Source organism: Octopus bimaculoides, chromosome 30 (assembly GCF_046866305.1).
Source record: "Octopus bimaculoides isolate indiv1 chromosome 30, ASM4686630v1, whole genome shotgun sequence".
NCBI lineage: Eukaryota > Metazoa > Mollusca > Cephalopoda > Octopoda > Octopodidae > Octopus > Octopus bimaculoides.
In genome coordinates, this window is record NC_142957.1 from 4,679,373 (window position 1) to 4,702,152 (window position 22,780).

At 40.5% G+C, this 22,780-nt stretch overlaps 1 long non-coding RNA gene across 1 annotated transcript in view; it reads left to right on the forward strand.

Moving 5' to 3' along the window:
* The first annotated feature begins 10,102 nt into the window (after positions 1-10,102).
* The window catches only part of LOC149130159 (uncharacterized), a 36,177-nt gene continuing 23,499 nt past the window's right edge, over positions 10,103-22,780 (forward strand). The window contains exon 1 of the long non-coding RNA XR_016239222.1: positions 10,103-10,641. This is a non-coding gene — a long non-coding RNA (uncharacterized LOC149130159). The remainder of the gene's footprint in view (positions 10,642-22,780) is intronic.

Sequence of the window (22,780 nt, forward strand, 5' to 3'; positions counted from 1 at the left end):
AACCTTTCTCCTTGCTCATCACTCTCTGCTCCAAGCTTCGGAGGGGAGAAGTTGAGGTAGGAATGGAGAAAGTGAATTTGGAGCGACATTCGGCATCTTGTATCCTCAAAAGACTGTAGCAACTTCTCGATACACTCTTGGTAATCTCGTACCCGTGTGTTACCTAGGAAGCCATGACAGACCGACTTAAATGCTTCCCATGCTCTCAGTTCCTTTAAGGTAGGAAGCTCCCCAAAATCTTTATCCTTCAGTACCCCTTGGATCTGAGGTCCAACGAAGATACCCTCCTTGAGCTTAGCAGAATTCAGAGCTGGGAACAGAGTGCACAAGTGTTGGAAGGCAGTGCCATTTTTGTCCATGGCCTTCACGAAATTCTTCATTAAACCAAGCTTGATATTATTCTTTCATAACACAGTGAAGGTAAAAATGCTCCGGAGTCTTAAGTCATCTGTCAAGTCACAGCTAGGACCTCAGACAGATAATACTTTCGTTAAGACGTGCGCTTTGGCCATGAAGGCTGCTTTTTGCAAGACATCAATCTTGCATGGGATTTCCAGTTGCTTTAAGAAGTCTTGAAGTTTCAATGGGATTGAGCCCAACGCTCCGATCTCCACTGGTATCACTTTTACATTACCCTCTCGCATTCCAAACAATCTTGCCATTTCCGCTTTCATTTCGGAGTACTTGGGGATTTTTCCAACCCCTTTACTCACAACATTCTTGTCAATTGGTAGGGCTGCATCAATGATTTGACAGTATTTGTCTCTCTTATTCAATATGACAATATCCGGCCGACGGTGTTCGACAACACGATCCGTCTGAAAATCATAGTCCCAGAGTATCGTTACTTTTCCATCTTCCTGCATAACTTTACTTGGTACATGCTCGTACCAGTCCTCTGTTACTTCATATTGGTATTTATGGCATAAAAGCCAATGGAGATACGCACACACTTTATCGTGGCGGTGCTTGTATTCCTTTTCTGCTAGGCTCTCACATCCACTTATCAAGTGGGTCACATTTCCACACTCTTTGCACACAGTCTGCATTTCAGGGTGCCAGAAGTTCTATAGATATTATACTTCCCTGAATGGGTACCGAGAGACTGGTCTTGTGCAGCAATGATCATGCTTTCGGTGGTACGCTTCAAATTACCTCGCTCAAGCCATTATTATTATTATTGAGTGAGAGAGCAGTGCATGCCATCAAAGTGACACTGGGGTAAAATATACAAAGCCCAATATACCCATCATGATACCCGTCTGATAAGGGTACACCAGGCACATGCATCACAACCATATGTGCGCAACATGGTGATCTCATATCAAGATAAACAGCGCATGACCTCGCAGGTGGGGCCCAGTTAGAATTTTCTTCAGGTCGAGTAGCCCATCCCGCTCAAAAGGTCCCTGAATAAGGTTTGTTTAAGGATGTTGAGCAAAACACCGATGTTTCCAAAGGTGAATTATTCAAACCCCAAAGAATTCCACTCAACGCATGGCTATGATGTTCCCCCACTACTTCTGCTCATGATCAGAGATGCACATATCATCAGCCACCAAGAGACGTGCTCAACTGGTTAAGGTCAAACAACTGACAAGCAAATCTGTGGTATTAAGCAGAATATTTGCTGTAGCCCTTATTATTATTATTATTATTATTATTATTGTTGTTGATAAGGCGGCGAGCTGGCAGAATCGTTAGCACGCCGGACGAAATGCTTAGCGGGATTTCGGCTGACTTCACGTTCTGAGTTCAAATGCCGCCGGGGTCGACTTTGCCTTTCATCCTTTCAGGGTCGATAAATTAAGTACCAGTTACGTACTGGGGTCGATGTAATCGACTAGTCCCCTCCCCCAAATTTCAGGCCTTGTGCCTACAGCAGAAAGGATTATTATTATTATTGATATTTTGGTGGTGGTACTGACAAGGACGATGGTGATGATGGTAGTCATGATGACAATGATGGTGGTTGGGGTGGTAATGATTATGATGATGCGGATGAGGATAAGGAGGCTGCTGCTGCCGACGATGGTCATCATGGTAGGAGTGCTGTTCAAGACAACAACATTGACAGCGACGATGATGATGACGCTGATGGTGGTGGTGATGATGATGATAGTGAGGGTGATGATAATGGTGATGCTGATGATAATGGTGATGCTGATGATGCTGCTGCTGATGATGACGACGACGACGATAATCACGATGATGACGGCCAGCCATAAATGTCTGTCCAAGATGTGTAACAGGAGATTACGTCTGATTTATGAAGATTTCCTCTGTAACTAGAAACTGCACACATACACATATACATACGCAACCACAAACACACACACACACACACGCACATATATGCATAGGGGCAGGCGTGGCTATGTGTAGGCGTAGGTGTGGCTGTATGGTAAGAAGCTTGCTTCTCAACCACATGGTTCTGAGTTCAGTCCCACTGCGTGGCACCTTGGGCAAGTGAGTATCTTCAACTATAAGCCTCGGGCCGACCGAAGCCTTGTGAGTGGATTTGGTAGAAGGAAACTGAAAGAAGCCCGTCGTATATGTGTATATATATATGTATGTGTATGTATGTGTTTGTGTGTCTGTGTTTGTCCCCCAACATCGCTTGACAACTGATGCTGGTGTGTTTACGTCCCCCGTAACTTAGCGGTTCGGCAAAAGAGACCGATAGAACAAGTACTAGGCTTCCAAAGAATAAGTCCTGCGGTCGATTTGCTCGACTAAAGGCGGTGCTCCAGCATGGCCACAGTCAAATGACTGAAACAAGTAAAAGATTAAAAGAGTAAAAGACTGAATTACATGTATATATAGATGCATATCTGGGTACAGGACGTTACAAAAAAAAACGTAGACAAAATGAGAAACAGAACATAAACAGAGCACAGAAAACACACAGGTCACATAGAGAACATTTCCTTCATCAGCTGCCACCATTATAAAACTAAGCGTATACATACATACATACATATGCCTTTGAAACGCGGAGTAGATGAAACAGGGACAACTGACAAAGGGGTATACTGTTTATGTTGCATGTCTCGTTTCTCTATTTGTTTTTTTTTCGTTGTTCGAAAAAGAGTTTGTTTTCTATGTTTTCGTTTCTCATTGTGTTTAACGTTTTTTTTTTTATGTCCTGTACCCATATATGCATGTATGAATACATATAGATGTAGGTATGTACATATATGTATGGATATATGCATATATTTATATATTATTTATACATATATATACATACATATATATATATATATATATATATATATATATATATATATGAAGCTGACTACCTGATAAAAAACATTAACCTGATTTTTATCCTTATATTCTACTATATATATATATATATATATATATATATATATATAAGTTATGAAGGGTATTGGAGTCAACCAAACCCTAAAGATACTGGCAATACCGAGTAAGTGCTGTATACCGACTATTTTTGCCCCTGTCGTTGTAGCAACATGAGTGGGGAATATAACATGGGTCGTGTATTAGCGTGTGTATATATAAAGAAAGAATAAGATAAAGATAATTCTACCTTTGCCATTGCTCTTTTTATCTTATTCTTTTATATATATATATATATATATATATATATCGTTTCTCCCTTCTTTGAACTTTCCTTGTTTCCGACGAAGAGCTCCGCTCGAAATGTAATATTTTCTCTCTCTTTCCTTTCCCGTGCGTCTAGTAACACTATCTGTATCACGTCCTCACATTGTTGTTTTTTGTTATTGTTTTTTGTCTTTTTCCTTTTTTTGAACTTATATATATATATATATATATAGATATATATATATATATATATATATATAAATTGTAAATAGAATATAGTGTATATACATATATATATATATACATATATACATATATATATATATATATATATATATATATATATATATATATATATATATATATATATATATATATATACATGCACACACACACGCACACACATACCTGCATATCTGAGTACAGGATCAGCGGTTCAAACATGAAATACGTAAACAAACGTGTTAAATATGTATGTATATACGTATGTATGTATGTATGTATGTATGTATGTATGTATGTATGTGTGTGTGTGTAAAATCCAAGGATCGAAGTGTAGGAAGAAAGTTAGCTTCGAGCAATCCATAGTAAATAATAAAAAGAAACAACTTTCAAGGATAATAGTGGTTTATCGAGACGGACGGTTGTGGATTTTTGTTCTTATCAAAGAACGATAAGCTGAAAAAAGTTCATTTTATATTCCCCGGTAGGCGACCAGGGTTGCCGAGTGTTCGAAAATGGATACAAGAGTTACAGAATGGAATATGAAATATCCGGGTTACATATGTTTCAAAAATTATGCGCGTTAATGAAGAAAACAGTGAACGTATTAAACTAGAAACCGGTGAACTAGAGGATGTAGCCGAGTTTACGTATTTAGGTAGTAAGATAACGTTCTCAGGCGGCACCGACGAGGATATTAAGACGAGAATAAGTAAGGCAAGGACCGCTTTCTACCCGTTAAAAAAAAGATGGAGCACAAGTGTAATTTCAATAAAGAACACAATCAGAATTTTTAACACTAACGTAAAAGCGGTGTTATTGTATGGGGCTGAGACATGGTGAACAACAGTTTAGTCAAATAAACAAATACAATCATTCATCAACAGGTGATTGCGTAGTATACTTAAAATCAGATGGACCGAACACATAAGCAATATGGAGCTATGGCAAAGAACGAATCAAGTTTCGATTAGGGAGCAAATATTTAAGAAAATGTGGAAGTGGATTGGTAGCACAATTAGATAGGACACACCAAATGTAGCGAGAAGTGCTTTACAGTGGAATCCGGATGAATATAGAAAGAGGGGTTGGCCTAAGAACTCGTGGCGTAGATCAACACAAAAGGAACTAGAGAAAGGGGGACATTCATGGCAGAGTATAAGTACAGAAGTGAAAAATTATGCGACATGGAATTCAATTATAAGTGGCCTATACTCCGCGTTGGAGGGTTAAAGGCAAGAAGAAGACATATGTTTCATAGCGAGTAGAACCTCAGAAATGGTAAAATTCAAGTGAGGTGAACACCGCCGGCTATTCTTCAGGCCAAGGATATCTTGATAAGATGAAAGGCTACAATGTAACAAGGAGATACATTTATATACCCCTCACATACTATGCCCTCCACGTATTCTGAATGACTCTTCTTTGTGTCAACATGTACCTCCTTGTGACAATGTAGCCTTTAATCTAATCAAGATATCCTTGGCCTGAAGAGTAGCCGGTGGTATACACCTCACCTGGATTTTACCACTTCTGAGGTTCCACTTGCTATGAAACATATGTAGCTCGGATATTTCCTATATCATTCTGTAACCCTTGTATGTATGTATGTATATATGCGCGCGTGCCTGTGTGTGTTAAAGAACAACTAACGCTAAGGCAAGACAAACATCTTAGGTCATATACGTTATTGTTATTAAAAAAATTTAAAGCTGTTGCGGGGATATCCCAGCGTATGGGATATTCCGTTATCGGAGACAAATAGGGAAAATGTGAAGGATATAGATTAAGGAAACGATGAAATAAAGGGCCGGAGAATAAAGAAATGAAGAAAAAAGAAGCATGAAAGTTCACAGTTCAACGTTGCGATAGTGGGATCAATTCAATTTGACGGACAGATTTTAAAATGTTTTTTTTTTAACTAATCACTTTGAAACTTTGGATACTGGTATAATGTGTCTCATAGAACAGGGTTTACTCTTAACGTTTTTGACAAAATTTTGTAGTTTAGAAGTTATTTCGTGTTAAAGATGTATCGTGTATTCAGCTGAAGAAAATTACTGCTGCTGTTTGATAAGAACAACTTCCGGGTCCATTGACAAAACGATGAGTCATCGTCAACCGAAAAATTACACACACACACACACACACACATTGATAATAGGCAGAAGTTACAGAGTGACAATGGCCAAATATCCCCTACACAAAGGCAAAAAAATGCATCTAACATTTTCACCATGCTGCTGGACGATTTTCGCCTGCTCCTGATATATATATATATATATATATATATATATGTGTGTGTGTGTGTGTGTGTGTGTGTGTGTGTGTGTGTGTGTGTGTGTGTAAACAATTGAACAAATGGGTTTTGAATTTTTGGAACATCTTGCATACCGTCCAGAGATCTTTTCTGTCTCAACTTCTTCAATTTTTGTTCGAACTGATTTCATATTCGGTGTAATGATGTAGTTTTATATGTTAATCAATGCCATGAAATTCATTTTCGCCATCAATCAATGAATAAAGAGCTATTAGCTTTTAGACTTTACAAATTTTGGGTAATTTTAGTCAGTTGTAAGCCAATTGTGTCCATAGCAACAAGCCAAGCAGGAGGACTCTTTTCTCTGCGAAAAATCACGTGTTGACAAATATATTCTCCTCATAAATATAGTAGTTAGATGTGCTAAAACTAACAGCTAAATAGGCCTTAAATCACGCACCTTCAATATATATTTCTTTCTTTTGGTTTTTGCGTAATCGAAGAACTCCCATGTGTAGAATAGAAATTTGCAAAAATGTTCTGAAAATTCCAAAACTAAAATAGTTATGAGGCGTTATATAGGGTGTCTATAGCAAAATTCTGCCAATATTTCATTTATTTATAGTTGACAGCATGTGCTGTCACGCACAAAATGACAGCTTCCAAATCCTGTTTTCGGACTGTGTAAAAATGATTAAATTTAAACCTTTACATCTCTTTTTTTCGTTTTTAATTTTTCTGGGAAAAGTGAAACGTCTTCTGAGATACAGCTTAGAAAATTACTTGAATACACCAAATTTTAAAATTTTCAATAAACTTTGAAATTTCCACAGGTGCAGCCAAACAGAAAAAAATCCCAGCCCGGATCTTACTCCTTTCGGTTATCACGTCTTTGGAGCTCTCTGACAACGATTACGAGGTCGTCAATTTGCTGCAAATCAAGAAGAGCTGGAAGCGGTGCATAAATGGCTACGTGACCAGCAGAAAACCTTCTTCTCCGATGAAATAAGCGAGCTTGTGGATCGCTGGAAGAAGTGCGTTGCAAAGCAAAGATATCGAAAAATGACGTAATTGTTTGCCCACCTGCTGTTCTATTTAATGAATTACGCAAGTGTGAATATAATTTTTGATTTACCATTGCACACACACACACACACACACACACACACACACACACACACACACACACTAGGGAGCGATTTCAGGGAGGATTTGGCTACTGTTTCCACTAGGTCTAGCTACCATGTGGAGGCGCAATGGCCCAGTGGTTAGGGCAGTGGACTCGCGGTCATAGGATCGCGGTTTCGATTCCCAGACCGGGCGTTGTGAGTGTTTATTGAGCGAAAACACCTAAAAAGCTCCACGAGGCTCCGGCAGGGGATGGTGGCGAACCCTGGTGTACTCTTCCACCACAACTTTCTCTCACTCTTTCTTCCTGTTTCTGTTGTGCCTGTAATTCAAAGGGTCAGCCTTGTCACACTCTGTGTCACGCTGAATATCCCCGAGAACTACGTTAAGGGTACACGTGTCTGTGGAGTGCTCAGCCACTTGCACGTTAATTTCACGAGCAGGCTGTCCCGTTGATCGGATCAACTGGAACCCTCGTCGTCGTAAGCGACGGAGTGCCAACAACAGCTACCATGTAGACGTCTCCCTCGTTGGCTCATACATATACTCATACATACGACAATAGGATGTGATTCGAGGGATATTTGGCTGCTGTTTCTAGCAGTCCACATGACTACGTTGTGGTGTTGGCCGTGACGGTGATGATTTTATTAGGGATGGTGTTGGCAGCAGCGGTGCTGGTGGTGTTGGCGGTGATAGTGATGGCAGTGGTGGTTGCAGTGGTAGTGGTGCTGGCGGCGGCGGCGGAATTGGTCGGTAAAGCTTGGAGGAAGTCATTATCCATGTGTCTCTCTATATTTAGACACAGTGGAGGAAATCTTTGACCGGAAGCGGAAGTAGTTGGGAACGGTCAAAGGTCAGCACCTAATGAACTGATATCATTTCATAGAAAGGAAAGTAAATGAATATGATACCTGCGTGATCACACACACACACACACACACACACACACACACACACACACACACACACACACACACATACACACACTGGTACTTATTTTCATCAACAGGATGAAAGGCAAGGTCGACCTCGGCGGAATTTGAACTCAAACCGTGAAGACGGACGAAATGCCGCTAAACATTTCACCCGACGTGCTAACGACTCTGCCAGCTCACCGCCTTCATAATAATAATAATAATAATAATAATAATAATAATAATAATAATAATAATAATAATAATAATATTAATAATGATGATGATGTTGATGATGATGATGATGATAATAATAACAATAATACGCGCACATATGGTTGTGATGCATGTGCCTGGTGTACCCTTATCAGACGGGTAGTCATGATGGGTATAATTACCCCAGTGTCACTTTGATGGCATGCACTGCTCTCTCACTCAATAATAATAATAATAATAATAATAATAATAATAATAATAATAATGATAAAGGCCCTGATGCAGTACCAGACACTGGCTCTCATGGCTTCTGATCTTAATTGATTGCAAGTGTTATCGGGTACATTGTTTTGTCTTGGTATAAAAGATGGGCTACAGCAAATATTCTGCTTAATACCACAGATTTGCTTGTCAGTTGTTTGACCTTAACCAGTTGAGCATGTCCCTTGGTGACTGATGATATGTGCATGTCTGATCATGAGCAGAAGTAGTAGGGGAGCATCATAGCCATGTGTTGAGAGAAATTCTTTGGGGTTTGAATAATTCACCTTTGGAAACATCGGTGTTTTGCTCAACATCCTTCAACAAACCTTATTCAGGGACCTTTTGAGCGGGATGGGCTACTCGACCTGAAGAATATTCTAGCTGGGCCCCACCTGCGAGGTCATGCACTGTTTATCTTGATATGAGATCACCATGTCACGTACATATGGTTGTGATGCATGTGCCTGGTGTACCCTTATTAGACAGGTAGTTATGATGGGTATATTGGGCTTCGTATATTTTACCCCAGTGTTACTTTGATGGCATGCACTGCTCTCTCACTCAATAATAATAATAATAATAATAATAATCCTTTCTACTATAGGCACAAGGCCTGAAATTTCGCGGGAAGGGACAAGTAGATTACATCGACCCCAGTGTTGCATTGGTACGCAATTTATCAATCAAGAAAAGATGAAAGGCAAAGTCGACCTCAGCGGAATTTGAACTCAGAACGTAAAGACACGCGAAATACCGCTAAGCATTTCGCCCGGTCTGCTAACGATTCTGCCAGCTCGCCGCCTTGTTATATAACATCACTATTAATAGCTGTTTCACGGTGGTAAGCTGGCAGAATCGTTAGTAAGCTGTGGGTTCAAATTCCACCGAAGCCGATTTTGCATTCCATCCTTTCGGGGTCGATCAAATAAGCAGCAGCTGAGCAATGGAGTTGATGTAATCGACCTAATTCCCCGCTCCCAAAATTGCCGGCCTTGTGCCAAAATTTGAAACCATCATTATTTCCTGTAAGGCTGCAAGCTGGCAGAATCGTTAGCACACTGGGCGAAATGCTTAGCAGTATTTCGTCTGTCGTTACGTTCTGAGTTCAAATTCCGCCGAGGTCGACTTTGCCTTTTATCCTTTCGCGGTCTATAAATTAAGTACTAATTACACACTGGGGTCGATATAATCAACTTAATCCCTTTGTCTCTCCTTGTTTGTCCCCTCTGTGTGTAGCCCCTTGTAGGCAGTAAAGAAATAAGAAACGTTAGCACGCCGGGCGAAATGCTTAGCGGTATTTCGTCTGTCTTTACGTTCTAAGTTCAAATTCCGCCGAGGTCGTGTTTGGCTTTCATCCTTTCAGGGTCGATAAATTAAGTACCAGTTACGCATTGGGGTCAATGTAATCGACTGGCCCCCTCCCCCAAAATTTCGGGCCTTGTGCTTAGAGTAGAAAAGAATGTAGTAATTGTCGTTAAAGCGGCGAGCTGCGCAGGATCATTAGGACGCCGGACGAAATGCCGCAAGCGTTTTGCCCGGTGGCATTTCGTCCGTCCTTATGTGTTTGATTTTGCCTTTCAGCTTTCGGGGTCAACAAAATAAAGAACCTGTTGAACACTGGGGTCGATATAATCGACTTAATCCTCCCCCTGAAACTGCTGGCCTTGTGCCGAAATTTGAAACTAATGTAGTAGCTGTTGTTAATATCGTTCGCGCAGCTGCAGAGATGCAAGTTTTGGACTTTGAAGTTTCATCGCTAGAAGCTCCTCTTCCCCTTCCATGAGCAGAATGAGAAAGAAAGAAAGAAACAAACAAATAAACAAATACACGGAGAGAAAGAAAGGAACCTTGGTACGTACTGCTTCAGTTTTTAGAGTTACTCCCGAGCTCCTCTCTATTTTTAGTTTGATGTCTGTGGAAGGAAGCCTACGCCATGCTTGTTAAAAAATGTTTTTCAAAACAAAAATTGAAAATTTCCTCGTCAAATTTGAGCCCCAAGAGAGAAAGAAACAAAGAAAGCAACCAACCACTTGGGGTTTTGAACAGCTCATTAACACGGTATGTTACTAAAATTTAACAATTTGTATTTCTAAATATATACACAAGTAAACAAATTTACGCGTGAACCTTTGGGCGTCATGCCGTTACAAATATTACAAAAATAATAATTTCAAATTTTTGGATCAAGGCCAGAAAATTTAGTGAGAGAGGGTTAAACGATTACATTGACACCAGCGTTTAACTGGTTTTACCGATCTCCGAAAGAAAGAAAAGCAAAGTTGACCTCAATGGAATTTGAAGTTGAACTGTAAGGGAGTGCAAGAAATATGACTCAGCATTTTGTCCGATGCACAGCCGATTCTGCTTGCTCGCCGCCTAACTGCTTGGACCAATAATCACATTCTAATGTTGGCACAAGTTTTTGAGTAGAGTGTTAGTGTTCAACTGGTACATGTCCAACGAACTAACCATTCAACAAGATCGCCTCAATAATAATAATAATAATAATAATAATAATAATAATAATAATAATAATAATAATGACAACGTTTCCCTAAAAGAAATGGAGAAACTTTCAAAATACAAAGACCTGGAAATAGAGGTAACTCGAATGTGGAATCTAAAAACAGAAACAATTCCTATCATAGTAGGTGCCTTAGGTATAATAAAAAAAATATTCAGACAAATACATAACAAAAACACCAGGACTTACAAATATATATAACATACAGAAAATTGCACTACTGGGCACTGCACACATCCTACGCAAAACACTTTCAATACAGTAACCATAAGAGCATCACAGCAAACCACAGCACATACCCAAGGCGCACAGAGCTGCGCTCGGTAGTGAAGTGAAAGCACGCTATAAAAATAAAACTACTGAACAACAACAACAACAACAACAACAATAATAATAATAATAATAATAATAATAATAATAATAATAATACAGAAGCAAAAAAAAAAAAAGAAAGAAAAGTACCATTGTTATCAAGTGAACGATATTTCGGCATCTAACATACCTTCCATAGGTTCAAAAAATAACCTTGTCAATCTACTTCATTTTTGGTAATATTTTATAGGATTGAGGTACTCCTCCAGTATACAGAAGCAAAAATAAATAGATAAATAAATAAATAAATAAATAAATAAAGATATTACCAAAAATGAAGTAGATTGACAAGTTTATTTTTTGAACCTGTGGAAGTTATGCTAGATGCCGAAATATCGTTCACTTCATAACAATGGCACTCTTCTTTTTTTTTTTTTTTACTTCTGTATACCTTCTGGAGGAGTTACCTCAATCTTATAAAATGATGATGATAATAATAATAATAATAATAATAATAATAATAATAATAATAATAATAATAATAATAATAATAATAATAATAATAATAATAATAATAATAACAATAATAATAATAATAATAATAATAATAATAATAATAATAATAATAATAATAATAATAATAATAATAATAATAGTCAAGACGAAGAGTGCGATTCGATTGTATAGATGTTTTATTCGTTGAACAATATTTCGACAGCGTCCATACGTTCAGGGAATGACATCATCAGTTTTTGTCAGTTTTTTAACAAGCAGAAAGAAAGAAAAAAATAGAAAAAAGAAGATGACAGAAAAAGAAAAGAAAAAAGAGAGAAAGAAGAATATTCAATCAAACAGTTTTGTATAAATTTGATGATATTCTCCTGTCATCTTATTCATTCCTCCAGGGCGTGATGTCAATAACCCGCAAACATATTTCTCCTCATACATTCTGAGAAGTGAAAGTGGGGTAGATTCAGAATATTTTTTGAGAATGTGCACTTTCAAATCTTCTTCAAAATTGCAGCCGCTTGAAACGAAATGTTCAGCAAGTTCTGTTGAACTACTGTTCTTGAGCCTGACACCGAATCTGTGCCCATTAAACCTTTTGTTTAATTGTTCCGTTGTACAACCAACATAAATCAAGTTGTGTTTCGTGCATTCTGCAGCGTACACTAAATGGGAATCTTTACTGGTTCCCCCTTCTGTATAAATCATAACATTTCTATTATGATTTTTGATGGTATTCACTTCACTCATGTTGTTGCACAATGAACAGGGCTTACCTCTCTTGCGGCTGTAATAATGATAATAATAATAATAATAATAATAATAATCCTTTCACAAATAGGCACAAGGCGGGGTAAGTCGATCACATCGACTCTAGTACTTGACTGGTACTTATTTTATTGACTCCAAAAGGATAAAAGGCAAAGTCGTCCTCGACGGAATTTGAGCTCAGAACGTGCAGACGGACGATATGCTGCTAGGCATCTTGCACAGCGTGCTAACGATTCTGCCACCTTCAGACATGTTAAGCAAATTTGGATTCAACTTTTGGCACAGGGCCAGCATTTTAAGGGGAAAGGGCAAGTCGATTACAATAGCCTCAATGCTCAACCGGTACTTATTTTACCGACCTCGGCAGAATAGGAACTCAGAATGTGCAGACAGACAAACTGCCGCTAAGCAATTCACCCGGCGTGATAACGATTATGCCAATCCGCCGCCTTAAGTAGTATTTTATTTATTTTTAATCTCACGGGTACATAGGAAAAAATCGATTCTTTTTTAATTATCTGACGTGTGCATAGGATAATCGCTTTCTTTTTCTTAATCTTTGTATAGTATAATCGGCATTTTTTTAATCTCACAGGGGTTTAAGATAATTCACTTTATTTTCATTTGACGGATGTATAGGTTAATCGGCATAATTCTTATCTGCCGGCTGTATAGGATATTCGGTATTTGTTTTATCTGACGAGAATGGACATTTTGTTATCGGACGGGTGTATAAGATATTCAGCTTATTTTATTATTACTATTATTATATGATCGATCTGTAAGATAACTGGCTGTTGTAATCTCATGCGTGGATAGGATCATCGGCTTTAATTTTGTATTCTGCGTGTTTAGGATAATTGGATTTATTTTTATCTGGTGCGTGTATAGGATAATCGGCATTTTTCCTATTTGACGGGTACATACGATTATTGTGTTCATCTTTGTCGAATGGGTGTAAAGGAGAATCCGCTTTTATTGAACTGACGTGCATTTAAAAAAAAATCTTACGGGTATGTAGAATAATCGGTTTTACTTTAATCTCACGGGTGTTTAGGATAAACGGTTGTTTTTTTTTATCTGTCGTTTCTATCGGATAATCAGCATGTGTTTTATATGACGGGTGTAAGATAAATTGCTATTTTTTTTTATCTGATGGATGTATAGAACAATCGGCTTTTTTTCTGACGGGTATATATGATATCGGTTTTTATTTTTTATCTGACCGGAGCATAGGATAATCGGCTTTATTTGTATCTAACGGGTGTATAGGATTATCAGATTTTTTTTTATCTCAGGTGTATATAATATAAACAACATATTTTTATCTGACATATATTTAGGATAATCGGCATTTTTTAATCTAACGGATTTATCGGATAATCTGCATTTTCTTTTTATCTGACAGGTGTATACGATATTCGACTTTATTTTCTTTTATCTGTCGGCTGTATATGATAATCGGATATTTTTTTTTTATCCCCTTTGAATTACAGGCACAACAGAAACAGGAAGTAAGAGTGAGAGAAAGTTGTGATGGAAGAGTACAGCAGGGTTCACCACAATCCCCTGTGAAATTAACGTGCAAGTGGCTGAGCACTCCACAGACACGTGTACCCTTAACGTAGTTCTCAGGGATATTCAGCGTGACACAAAGTGTGACAAGGCTGACCCTTTGAATTACAGGCACAACAGAAACAGGAAGTAAGAGTGAGAGAAAGTTGTGATGGAAGAGTACAGCAGGGTTCGCCACCATCCCCTGCCGGAGCCTCGTGGAGCTTTAGGTGTTTTCGCTCAATAAACACTCACAACGCCCGGTCTGGGAATCGGAACCGCGATCCTACGACCGCGAGTCTGCTGCCCTAACCACTGGGCCATTGCGCCTCAACGATAGAATAAGTACGAGGCTTAAAAAAAAAGAAGTCCTGGGATTGATTTGTTCAGCTAAAAAGAGAAAAAAAAAACCCTTCAACGTGGTGCTCCAGCACCGCTGCAGTCTATTGGCTGAAATAAGTAAAAAAGAATAAAAGAATAAAAGAATAACAGAATAAAAGAATAACATGGATGGTCTGAAACTTTGGCTGGTTTGTTTGACCTTTCAGGAGATGGAGTTTTTTGTTATTGTTGTAATAGGGTTTTTTTGCTTTATTTTTTTTGTCTGAAATATTTTGACCTTTTAAACTAGTGTAATGGATGTGTGTGTGCGTGTGTGTAGGGGGTGTGGGGATCAGTGGGTGGAGACGTAGCCGCGTGTGTGTGTGTGTATGTGCATGTGTGCCGGTAGTTTGTGTATGTTTGTGCGTGTGTAGGGTAGCTGTGCGTGTGTGTGTGTGTGTGTGTGTGTGTGTGTGTGTGTGTGTAGTTGTGTGTGCATGTGTAATTGTGTGTGTGTGTGTGTATGTGCGTGCAGGGGTAGTTGTGTGTGTGTGTGTGTGTAGTTGTGTGTGTTCGCGTTTATGGAGTAGTTGTGTGTGCGTGAGTGTATGTGCGTATGTGTGTGTGTTGGGGTAGTTGTGTGTGTGTAGTTGTATGTGTGTAGTTGTATGTGTGTGTGTGTGTGTGTATATGCGTGTGGAGGCGGTTGTGTATGAGTGTGTATGTGCATGCGAGGGTAGTTGTGTGTGTGGCGCAGTTGTGTGCATACATTGGAGTGGGTTTGTGTGTGGTAGCTGTTTGTGTATATGTGTATGTATGTGTGGGATAATTGTGTGCGTTTGGGTTTGTATATGGGTGTGTTTATGAGCGTGTATGGTTAAGTATATATGTGTGTATATACATATATATATATATATATATATATATATATATATATATACGTAGAGAGAGGGAGATGTATATATGGATGTAATTGTGTGTGTGCGCGTATGTGCATTCTGTGTATGTACATGTGTATATTTGTGTGAGTCTGTGTTTATTTTTTGTATGGCTGTATGACTCTGTGTGTGTGTGTGTGTGTGTGTGTGTGTCTGTAAACACACGCGCGCGCGTACACACACGCACGAGTGAGTGTGTATATGTATGTGTATACAATGCGTGTATGTGTATAAAATGTATGCGCGTGTTCATGTAAGTGTATGTTAATATACGTGTATGAGTGTGTGTATGTCTGTGTGTGTGTGTGTGTGTGTGTGTGTGTGTGTATGCCTGTGTGTGTCCGTATGCGTGTACCTCACGTGATCCAAAATATTTACCCATTCCTCTGATCTTCACCCGTTTCCATGTTGCAACACGACCCCGTGGCGATATGAATGTTTACCCCATCTTTTCTCTCCTCTCCTACTGTGTATCTCCCTCCCCTCTTTCAGTCTCTTTTCTCCCTCTCTCTCTCTGTCACACACGCACAATCTCTCTCTCTCTCTCTCTCTCTCATTTTTTGTTTCTTTACGTACTCCCAACCACCATCTCTTCCTGCTCCCCCGCCATCTCTTTAGCCTTTTGGGAATTTGCGCGAAAACTTTTACACAAATTAGCTTCTGGTTACTTCTGTCACCTCGAAACCCAAATTCCTGTCTATCTATCTATCTATCTATCTATCTATCTATCTATCTATCTATCTATCTATCTATCTATCTATCAGTCTGTCTGTCTGACTGTCCTCCTAACTAGTTATCTATCGATCTATCTATCTATCTATCTATCTATCTATCTATCTATCTATCTATCTATCTATCTATTCTACCAACCTACCTACTAACCTATCTATCGATTCTACCATCCTATCTATCTATCTATCTATCTATCTATCTATCTATCTATCTATCTATCTCTATGGACAGACGGTAGACGTGTCGGCTCCGTAAGTTTTGCCTTTTTTATGTTTTAAAAAGTTTGTTTGTAAAGTTTATTTTATATAGAAAGTTGTATAACAACTTATAGACTCTCTGGTGCAAGTTTTTTGCAACGGAAACCCGCCCTGTGTGGCACATTTCCATGTTTTAAAAATCAATTTCGGCTTTCTAGCCATTTTTATTTTGAGACGATGGCGTCTTCTAGCCATGAAAAATTTCGTCAAACGAACGCTGAATTTTGCAGTGTTTCGTTCGAAAAAGAATTTCCCAGTCTTCCTTCCTCACAGTTAAACGAGAGAATGGAGAAAAAGAAAAAAGAATTCACACACACAGATACAAGTGTTAACTTGAAAGTTAACACCGCCACCACCACCAACAACAACAAAAACAAAACTGTAACCAAAGTTACAAAACAGAACACAGACGATGTCTCCAAAGTATCTGACGTCAACACCATTTCTGCTGACGCCATCATCACCACCACCACCAACAACAACAACAACGACAACAACAACAACAACAACAACAGCAGCAACAGCAACAGTTCAACTCAACCTTTGCTCTCTTCATAGGCAGGGTCCCAGTTACTGGAAACTAAACGCGTCTTTCCCGTCGAGACAAGTTTTCAGAGACCGGATTAGCACGTTAGTAAAGAGGGCCTTGACGGGAGCTATCATCAACAACAAATGGTGGTTTGCCCTCAAGAGAGCAGTAAAAGCAGAAGCAACTAGATATAGCAAGGCACTAGCCGTAGATAGAAACAGAGTAGAGGGAGAGCTAATGAATAAGTTAGACGAGGCATTAAGAAGCGGCATCGCATCCGACGTTTTGGCGGCGAAATTGGCTCTCGATCAACATTTCAACGGCAAACACGAAGGATGTGCTGTCAGGGCAAGGATGCGTGCTCTAAGGAACGAAGGTGTTGGAGCCGCGCGAGAGGCCCGGGTGGCGGAGGCGCAGCGAGGCAACAGAGCCACCATCCGGTCTCTGGTAGATGAACAGGGGCGCGAATTGCTCGAGCCGAGCAAGATGTGCGAGGCCTTTCAGCGGCATTTTACCCGACTGTTCGGGACGAGTGGCGAGCGAGAACGCAGGGTGGACTTCAGTGCCTACCTGCACAGCCTGCCACGACTCTCAGCAAGAGAGGCGGAGTGCTGCGAAGGTGCCGTCACGGCGGCGGAAGTGAGGGACGCGATGGCGGGATGCTCGAGGGACAAATCTCCGGGTTTGGATGGTCTGCCCTACGAGCTTTACAACTGTATGCCAGACTTGTTTGGAGACGTCTTGGCGGCGGTGTACTGCAACTGGCAACAGAACGGGAGCATTCCTGGTTTTGTGAGCCGAGGACCCGTAACGCTGCTAAAGAAAGATCCAAACAAGGGGAATATCATAGATAACTTTAGGCCCATCACTCTGCTCAATGCAGACCTGAAAATTTTGGCCAAGGTGTTAGCCAAGCGGTTGGCGCTTGTCATCGAGAAACTGGTCGGCAAGGCGCAAACGTGCGCCGTGCCGGGCCGAAGCATCCATGACAACCTCCATCTGATGCGCTACATCATAGAGCGGGTAGTTAAGGAACCTGGCATGGGTGGGGCCCTAATCAATTTAGATCGATCCAAAGTTTTCGATAGAGTAGACCATCAATACTTAGAGGCTGTCCTCACAGCGGCCGGCTTCGGACCCGTTTTCCATGGCTGGATGGCTGCTTTGTACAAAGGCATCCGTTCGGTAGTTCGCGTCAATGGGCACCTATCAAGACCTTTCCACATTGCACGTTCGGTCCGCCAGGGATGCCTCCTCTCGTCGCTTCTGTACGTATTGACTCTCGAGCCACTACTGCGGAAGCTGGCGACGCTGAGGGGCATCCCGCGAGAGTTGGGATGCGGGACGAGCGTGTCGGCATACGCGGACGACGTCACCGTCATAGTGTCTAGCCACGAGCACATCGAGCTTGTCGGCGAGACGCTGAAAGACTACGAAGCGGTGACGGGAGCGAAAATCAACCGGGATAAGTCGGTGGGTTTGCTGCTCGGCACCTGGAGAAGCAAGCCCATACCGTCCGGCAGCGCCTCAGTAGTGGGACGCTGGACGGACGGTCCGGTCAAGTTGCTCGCAGTTTGGTTCGGTCCGGACCTGCAAATGGAGAAGAACTGGGACGAGATAACGAGTAGGGTGGCCACTCTCTGCCGGCAATGGTCCGAGAGGAAGCTGTTCCTAAAAGGTAGGGCGGAGGTGGCGAACGCGTACATCGCGTCCGTCATCGAATACCGCCTGACCGTCGTGCCTTGTCCCGATCGTGCCATCACCGAAATGGAGCGCATCCTCTTCCGCTTTTTGTGGAAAGGAAGCGTTCCGATGGTGAGGCGATCCGTTTGTTGCCAACACCCGCTGAAAGGAGGGCTGGGCATGCCGTGGTTGATGATGCGCAGACATGCGCTGAGACTGCGACATCTCCGGCTCTACGTAGACGACGGTGAGCAGGTGTGGTCGCCGTTTGTGCGGCGCGCTTTCCCGCAGCTCGTCTCCATGACCGAGCTGCAGTCGTGGATCAAAAAGAGGCCGAGGAATGGCGAATGGCACCGTGAGTGTCGCGTTGCTCTGCAACAACTTTGCCGTCCCGGGTCGACCTTGAGCGGCTGCATCACAACGAAGTCATTCTATAGGGGATTAGTGGAGGGTAGGTACGACGACGATCTCGGGACGAACCTGGGCGTCGACGAGGAATACCTGACCCGCCTGTTCAGGACGACTTTCGGGCCGGGACCTATGGACAACTTCCAGAAATCCCTAGCCTGGCAGTGCTACCGAGAAGCGCTACCCGTTCGGGATAAGCTCTATAGACACGGCTCGTGAAATGCGGGGCCGACCTGCCCGAGATGCGGTCAGAGCGACGAAACCGTTCTGCACGCACTCGTGCAGTGTCCAACCATTTCGGAGCTGTGGGCTTATGTCGAACGACTGCTGTTACGTGTGGGACGAGTCGGTTTATCAACTGAGTCTATCGTCAATATCGTCACGCCTCCTTCCTTTAAACGGGAAGGAAGAGCTGTATTTATCGTACTTGTGGCTATGGCGAAAGAATGCATCTTGTGGACGCGTCTGAAAGGATTAGAGACAAATACTTTCCTCTCTGGTCAATCTCTCATCAACTTTTTCAAGTATCACTTGAAAAGGAAGGTGAGAGTAGAGAGGCAAGTGTTGTCTAGCAAATGTTTCGAAAAAAGATGGATACATGTAGCAAGAATGGCACGTATAAATGACGAAGCCACTTTGACCATGATTCTATAAAACGTTTTAAAATTTTGTAAACAGAGAGTTACTTACGTTTCTTGCATAAATAAAAGAAATTTTATTTAACAAATTGTGACACTAAGGACCGAGGTTACCGTGGTCTTTTCCGTCGGTTTTTCTTTCCACGGATAACCTCCCCATTTATTTGGAAATTTTTGTAATATTTTCATTTTTTTAAAAAAATTTTTTTTTTACATACCCCAAACGTTTTCTCGATGCCTTTTCATCGTTATCCCCATTTTAATTTTTACTTTATTTTCGTCCCCATCGAAAAGATAAACTCTACATTTGTATTTTGTCCCCTCTATGTTGAGCCCTGTGTGGCTAATAAAGAAACATATCTATCTATCTATCTATCTATCTATCTATTTATCTATCTATCTATTTATCTATCTATCTATCTATCTATTTATCTATCTATCCATTCATCCAAACCCACCCACCTACCTGCCTGCCTGTTTGTCAGTCAGTCTACTTGTCCATCTGCTTGTTTCTCTGTCCAACTGTCTGTCCATTTATCGTTCTTTAGCCCCAGACCAACCCGTGACTCAGCAGACCTATGATCGAAAGCGCTCCAACCACGACAACTCTGTCCTGCTGTCAGCCATTGCTTATCTACAAACGCACCGTCTATGTCTCCCCGTTTTCAACACAATAGGGTGTCTTGTAAGCGAAATTTAACTTCCATTTCTAGCAATGGATGTTACCACACAGCGGCTCGTCGGCATCGCATTGTTGTTGTTGCTGTGGTGGTGGTGGTGTTGGTGGTGGTAACGGCAACTACAGTAACAACAACAGCAATAATTTAGAAAGTTCTACGCAATAGCAATATATATACGACTTAGCGAAATTATAACGTAGATTTAAGATAAAATTAAATCAAGTTTAGTGTTAACCACAACTACCACTACCACCACCACCACCACCACCATCACCACCACCACCACCACCACCACCACCACCACCACCACAACGACGACGACCCAAAAATAATTCCAGAAAGTGATGGTGCCGGGTATGATGTTGGAAGGAATTTGATGGAGCAAAAATATAGAATCCCACTCGGAATTGAGTCTTAGTTGTACCCTACACACCCGCCTTCGTCTGGCGTATCTTATTCGTTCAAAAAATATAAAACGCACACATATATATGTATGCATGTGTGAGAGTGTGTGTGTATGTATGTATGTATGTGTGAGAGTATGTAGGTATGTACGTGTATATGTATGTGTGTATGTATGTATGTATGTATGTATGTATGTATGTATGTGTATAAGTATGTGTGTATGTATGTATGTATGCATGTGTGAGAATATGTATGTATGTGTGTATGTATGTATGTATGTATGTATGTACACATGCAGATTAGCATGTATGTATATATGTTCATAAGCGCAGACGTGGCTGTGGTAAGAAGCTTGCTTCTCAACCACAAGGTTCCGGGTTCAGTCCTCATGCGTGGTACCTTGGGCAAGTATCTTCTAATATAGCTTTTGGTCAACCAAAGCTTTGCTAGTGGATTTGGTAGACGGAAACTAAAAGAGGTTGGTCGTGCATATATATATATATATATATATATATATATATATATATATATATATATATATATATATATATAAAGGGAAAATTCACAAAGGGAGAAATCAAAAGACGAAGACAAGTGGTGTAGACAACAAACAGATGTATTAGTTTAACGCTCCGGAATTGAAGAAGTCTTTAACGTTTCGAGCCTACGCGCTACCACAGAAAGGAACACAGAAAGAAACAGGGAGAGAAAATAAAAAATGTGTAGTGGCTAGCGATCTATCAGGGCGAATGCAGGACAGAGGGGTCACACTAGAGATCTAGGAAGAAGGGGAGCTAATAAAGTAGTGGTGACCCCAAAACGAAGGTGCGCGTGCGTGTGTATAAGAGCGCATGTATGTGCGTGTGGAAGAAGGCTGGTGACCTTGACGTGTGCGTGTGCATGTGTGTGGATGATGGTGTGGGTGATAAGTAGCCATGTTTTCTTTTTCTTTTTCCCCGCCTACTCTTGTTAATTCTCTGAACGTTTTACAACACAACCGTTGTATCTGCCCCTTCACTAGATATTTTTGTAGACCTGCATTAAACATTTCATAATAATTTTCCTATCCATTACCCCCTTCCCCGTATTCCTCGAAATTATAATCTTTCTGTGTCAGATGTTCTTTTGGAGGGATGGCATTTTCAAAAAGTAGCCATGTTTTTCCTTGTTAATTTTCAAAGTTTTACAACCGCTCTGCCTACCCTCACACTAGATATTTTTGTAGACCTGCATTTAACATAATTTTCCTTGACGTATAAAACGATTCCTTAACCCCCTCCCTCTATTGCTGGAAAATATAATCTTTCTGAGTCATATGTTCTTTTAGCGGAATGGCGTTTTCTAAAGGCAGCCATGTTTTTTCTTGTTTTCCCGCCTAATTTTGTCAATTCTCTCTACGTTTTACAACACAACCGCCATACCTACCCCTACACTAGATATTTTTGTACACCCACATTAAATATTTCATAATAACTTTCCTAGATGTATCAAACGATCCCTTAACCCTCCCTACATTCGTGGAATATAATCTTTCTGGGATGGTGTTTTCTAAAACCAGCCATGTTTTTCTTGTTTTCCCGTCTGGTTTTGTTATTTCTCTATGTTTTACATATTTTGTCGCCTTTTATGTATTTTGTTTCTTTTACCTGTGTTTGACGTAATCTTTGTGATTTATGTTTGTTATATTTATAGTTCTAATGATTTTATTCGCGTTGTTTGTATTTCTCTTTTTGTTTTTGAATAGTTCTATTTCTATTTTTGTTTTCGTTAACATACTTTTTAAATATGTCATCTTTTTAAATTAACTTCGTCTGACGGGGAGTCTTCCTAGTTACACTTGTGTGTAGATGTAATATATTTGATATCTACCTTGATGACATAAATAACTTCGCATCTGTTTTCTGTTTTTAAACTATTTTCTCCGAAACAAATCTCGAG